Raw genomic sequence first — 6306 nt, 5'->3', positions numbered from 1 at the left:
AAATGATTGTCTGCCGTTGCTTTCCCGGAGGAAGGAATGACTGACGACATTTACCCAGAACCACCTGTGACAATGATTTTTGCCCCATCAGCCACTGGGCTCTCAACCCAGAATTCTAAGGGGCGGGGGAGACTGCGGGAACTATGGGATAGCTATGGAATAGCTACCCACAGTGCAACGCTCCGGAAATCGATGCTAGCCTCGGTACATGGACACACACCGCTGAATTAATGTGCTTAGTGTGGCCGCGTGCACTCGACTTTATACAATTTGTTTTATAAAAACGGTTTATGTCAAATCGGAATAATCTCATAGTGAAGATGTACCCGTAGTGTCTTCACTAAAGTGCTACAGCAGGGTGTGAAGACAAGCCCTAACTCTGGGAGAATAAGTGGGAGTTTCCCTGCAAACTGTCTGCAAACAGTTATAGTTACAAATTCTATTAGGTCTGATGAGTTTCTGCCTGGCTCTCACAGTCCTTTACAAGGGATCCCCGATTTTACTGAGCTTTTTAATAAAGTAAGATAAGAACACTGTGCATGTGAAAGGGCTTGTGTCTGAGATTTCAGATAGATATTCCAAATCAATAAGCTGGTTTGCTCTTTGGCACAGTCCTTTTGGGTGTAATTTAGTGAATGCTATTGCTTTTGAGAAGAAAATGTTTTTGACCCCCTTCTTTTGTGCCATACAGTTGAAAGTATTGATCTTGGGCTGTGTGATTAGTGCTACAGTGTGAGATGAAAAAGTCTTTTCAGATACTATAGTTCACTTCTTTGCTGATGCAGAATTTTTTCCTACAGTATATTTTCTAGTGCTGGGTCTTGTTTAATTTTCAAAGTCCTAAATAATAGTACTAGAGACTATTCCACAACAAGAGATGGTCAAAATACTTGGGCCAACTCTGCCAAATTCTTTACAAGTGTTTCCTGTTTGCCAAATTGTTTCTGAACTAATTATTTTTACAAATGTGTTTATCATTCATAATTGTTTGGTGTATAGTTTTAAGTATGTTCTAGCTTAAGCATAAGTTACTGGTCTGGATGCAAGAATTGCTGAGTGAAAGTCTATGGCTTGTGTTATACAGGAAATTCAGACTACATGATATAACGGTACCTTTTGTCCTTAAAAACCTATGAATATAGGAAATATATTTGCATCTGTGGATCACTCACAAACTACAGTGAATATTCTTTTTTGAAACTGTACTTTGAGCTGTGTAGTTGGCACCGCAGTCACATGGGATGATTGCAGTTGTATGACTGGATAACTTAAACTGTATAAACAAGGAGTGCCTGAAGACATCATTGGGGCAATGAATCAGGGAGAGGACAGAGGCACCGAGGACACAGACTTAGGAAATTTTGAATCTTTTTGCAATAATAATACTTAGCTCTTCTGTAGCACCTTTCCTACGTAGACCTCAAGGGTATTTTATCTACTTAAGTACAGTAAGTAAACTCCAGATTTAGAAAAAAAGCTGGGTTCATTTGTAATAGCTATGCATACATGACATCAAGTTCCTTTTCCTTGGGTGTGACATAAGGGCATCTGCCACAGGAATTGTGGTTGTTGGTCTTACTCAAATTCTGACTGAAATCACAAACAAAATTACTGTCATTATCGTTACCTCTCAACCTTTTTTAGACTTGGCAAGGAGAATAAGGGCTGAATGGCAATGGAGACTGAAGTACACCTGGAGGTGGTTCCTCCAGATCAGTAAGTGAGGTGAGCTGCAAGGGCAATGTTGAGGAGCTTGCTTTGCTTCAGCCCACGCAGTATCAATTCTCTGGATAGATACCTTCAGCTTCCAGCACTGTCAATCAGCATCTTTCACAAGCACTAAATCCACTCTGAAAAATCCATATCCGATCGCGTTAAATTATGGGTTAGTATTACTGTTCTAAGCGGAAATTGTTTGAATGACAGAGTAGATAACAGATCAGAACTAAACAGTACATACCCCAAGCAAGCAAAATCAACAATCCAGTCTGACCTCCTCTTCGAAATTCTCCCAACCCTGATTCCTCCCCACGTCATTCCTTTATTCCAGAAGTAATAAAAGCAGAGTTAGAACAGTGAACACCTGGTATGTTGGTCACGCAGCACAGTTTTACACTATAATCATCTTGTCAAGGAACTGAAAATAGCATTGTGTGGCAGTGTTAAAACAGTAATACTTCAGGAAGAAAGACAATAGCTAGCTTTTGGCAGCAACCTACATGCTGCCAACTATGACTGACACAAAAGCATTCCACAAATTGACTACCTCAGCAAACCTTCCAAAATCGTCACTGTGTCCTCTCCTTGCATTCCTGCCAGTTGTCAACCAGGGTTATACCAGGGATTGGCAACCTTTGGCATGCGGCCCATCTGCTGGTGGGTGTGCCAGTATGAGGCATTTTGAGGTGAAATTGGTGTGAAAGTTGCTATACAAAATAAAGTGTTATCACATTGTGCAATGCAGTCATTGCCCACTAGCTTTACTGTTAGATGAAGAACTGTATAAGCCAGGGATCAGCAACCTTTCCACATGGCTTGTCAGGGAAATCTGCTGGTGGGCTGGGATGGTTTGTTTACCTGCAGCGTCCACAGGTTCGGCCAATCACAGCTCCCACTGGCCACGGTTCGCCATTCCAGGCCAATGGGGGCTGCAGGAGCGAAGCGGGCTGAGGGATGTGCTGGCTGCCGCTTCCCTCAGCCTGCGTTGGCCCGGAATGGCGAGCCGCAGCCAGTGGGAGCCGCGATCGGCCTAACCTGTGAATGCTGCAGGTAAAGAAACCGTCCTAGCCTGCCAGCAGATTTCCCTGACAGGTCGATCCTTGGCTTATACAGTTCTTCATCTAACAGTAAAGCTAGTGGGCAATGACTGCATTGCACAATGCGATAACACTTTATTTTGTATAGCAACTTTCACACCAATTTTACCTCAAAATGCCTCATAGGAGTAAATACAAAAATGCACAATGTGTATACAAATTACAGAAAACAAGGGCTTAGACAGGTTTGGTAGTGAATACATTAAAGCTAATCATAAGGCAAGGAAGAAAAGGTCTGTCTCAAGGACCGAACAAGACCTAGAGAATCACTGAGGTCAAGAGTCACAGGAAGGCTCTTCCAGATAAGAACTACAGAGGAAAGTGAGTTTGTAGAAGGAGACAAAGTGGAAGCGGGTGCTAGATAAGAGAAGAGAGTGGGTCTGGAGTCATTCAACCATGTCCACGCGGAGATGGATAGAAGAAACTAAGTCAACAGAGAGGTTAATAAATAATAATGCTATGAATAAAAACAATAGATTAAATGTTGCTCCGAGGTGATTCAGCTGAAATTGGAGGGATGTGGGAAAAGGGTACCACATACCTTCAAGAGACAGTCTAATCTAGGGGATAGGGCACTGGACTATGAGTCAGGAGGGCTAGATTTGAGTAATAGATCTGCCACCTTGGTCAGGTCACTTCACTTCTCTGAGCTTACATTTTCCTTTCCATCCTTTGTCTATCTTCTCTATTTAGATTGTAAGTTTTTGCAAGCAGGAACTGTCTCCTATGCTCTGTTTGTACTGGAGCTTGCACAATGAAAGCCTGACCTCGTTTAGGGCCTCTAAGCACGACTGTAATACAAATAATAGCATACAAGCATAACAAATAAATAGGATTATGATAGGTACCTGTCTTGCTGGCTCGACTTTTAAAACGTAGTTATCTATTCGAGTATATTACAAAGGCAGGGGAAGGAGTGAGGGGGGATGATAAGTAGAGGTGAGTAGCTAGAGCAAGGAGTTAGGGGAAAAGAAGGGGGATGAGGACAAGAAGCAGGGAGGAAAGAAGCGAGGAGAAAGGGAAAGATGGAAGGAGGTTTAGATGCCAGGGAATATGTGGTTGGCATCATAGGGACTGTTATGAGAGGAAGGTGGAGGGAAGATTGGCATAACCTGCCAGTTAGCAGACAGAAAATAGTGTCAAATCGTCAGAGTCTGTAAACTGCTAAAGATCCAACAAAGCCAATGGGACTATGCCAACATACACAAGCAGAGGATCTGAGTTCAGATGACTGAAATCATGATGCTGACACCACTGGGGTCCAGCACCTGAGAGGGTGGGTGAGTGAGGAGTCCTACTGGACCTCTTTGTCCTGCTGCTTGTTACATATCAGATAATGGGCAGCAGCAGCACTGTGAACGTTAGTCTGTAGAGCAGTCACTAGGATAGGGTATAGAGCAGAGAGATGCAATAGTGAAAAAGGAGTTGAAGGTGCAGATAGTATTTCTGCAGAACTGGAACCAAGGCAGTGCTATGCACGGGCAGTGTTGTGGAGGTAACAATAGGCAGATTTACAGACATGTCCAATGTCACACAGGATCAAAAAGCAAATGCTTCTTGTACCCAAAGGAATAGTAGTTATGAAAGTCAGGGACAGTCTCTGACGGAAAGAAAACGGGGACATGTTTTCTAAAGACTGGGAGTCATAATGATAAAATCTTTTCTGAAGTTCCCGACAAAAGAGGTACAAACATCTTTCTATAAACTTTTATGCAAGCAAACCTGTTTTTCCATACGGAAATCAATTAACCATGTACAAAAATGAATATTTGCATACTCAATCACTCATTTACACAGACAACCACTGAATTTCGATATGCAAATAAAGGTATGTGCATGCATTATTTACTGACCGTTGACTCTATTATGATGATGATTTGTTTTATTATTGTGGGGCAGTTCAAATGCCCCTATGCATTCTGAACAAGTATATAGGAAGATACCATCCCTGGCCTGACAAGCATGGATTCCAAAAATGAAGGGGAGGGGGACGAGGTATTTTATTAGTAATATTTGTAAAAATTAAACTATTTGCTTGCCTACTGTGAAAGGAGGTGCTGTAAGGGATATATAGAACAGATATACCTTGAATGATTAATAACTAATGATTATTCTGGTTCTCAAAAATTAGAAAAAGCTATCCACCTCTATTTATCCCAAAACAGGATTCACTAGGAAGAAATTAAGAAAATGGTTCATATCATGTGAGACATTTCGGTTATGTCTATACTGCAATTAAAACCCAACAGCTGGCCCATGCCAACTGACTCGGGTTCACCAGGCTTAGGCTAACGGGCTATTTAATTGTACAGAGCAAACAACAATATTGTCCTAAACTGGATACTGCCACTTTAAGAGGTGTTCAGATGACAGCTAGCACTGCATGCCCTTAAATACACAAATAAATAAATACATAATAAAAACCCTATATACCCTTTTCATACAAGTTAATTTTTATGTGTATTTCTCAATACTTTTTGTCTGATACACTTGCCTGAGTTCTTTCCATGGTGCAGTCTAAGTGATGCTAATGCAAAATGTGCTTTTACTTTAGCAGGTAGCATTTATCCATTGATCTATACAGAGTCTCCTTTCACTCTGACAACTTTTGTTTTCATTTAGAATATGTTAAAAGGGAATAACAACTAGAAACAAGGGTAGGATGATCACATGTCTCAATTTTACAGAGACAGTCCCGATTTTTGGGTCTTTTTCTTATATAGGCTCCTATTAGCCCCCACTCCCGTCCTGATTTTTCACATTTGCTCTCTGGTCACCCTAAACAAGGGGGTCATTCTTGTTCAAAAAAATCAACAAAAAGGCAACATTTCCCTCAGGTTTGGTGCAGGATTGGTGCACTCACAATTAGAAAGCAGGCTGTCAGCCTGCCCCAACAGGACAGTGCAGCAGGAGCCACAGACAAACAAGGGGCCCAGAAAGACGAGGTGCTGAGCAAAATGCCCAGGACACAGACGCCCAATCCGAGGCCGCTTACATGGACTGGGAACCATCACTGGGGTCCCACCTCAGGAACATGAACCAAGGAGGTCTCAGGCACTACAGTCAACAAAACCAGCACATAGTAATCCCCTCGGGCTCCAATCACCTCATGAGGGGGTCTATACATATGACCAGGACACCCCTCTTCCTGCCAGTGGGTGTGTTGTGATCAGGACACACCCTCTTCCTCAGAAGTCTCAAGAACAGGGAAATTAATTTCCCATCTCATCCTCTCTTGGTGCAGAGGTGTGATCACAGCAACCATTTTGGTGGCAGGAGCTCCTGGCCTGCTTTCTCGACGGCCTTCTTAGAGTCCCTCATCAGAAAAGCAAAAGAGCATCCTTTCCACTCTTATGATTCTAAACCATTGGCCCTCTCTCCTGCTAGTCCTCCCTCTAAATAGAGTAAGGGTCACACACACAGACAAAGCAACGAAATCCTAGGCCTAGAGGATCCCCTGGAACTATTGTTCCCTGAACAGTTTGAGTCT

Source organism: Chelonoidis abingdonii, chromosome 1, assembly GCF_003597395.2.
Source record: "Chelonoidis abingdonii isolate Lonesome George chromosome 1, CheloAbing_2.0, whole genome shotgun sequence".
In the NCBI taxonomy this organism is placed as follows: Eukaryota; Metazoa; Chordata; order Testudines; family Testudinidae; genus Chelonoidis; species Chelonoidis abingdonii.
The sequence above is the reverse complement of the archived record's forward strand: the minus strand, read 5'-3'. Positions refer to the sequence as shown.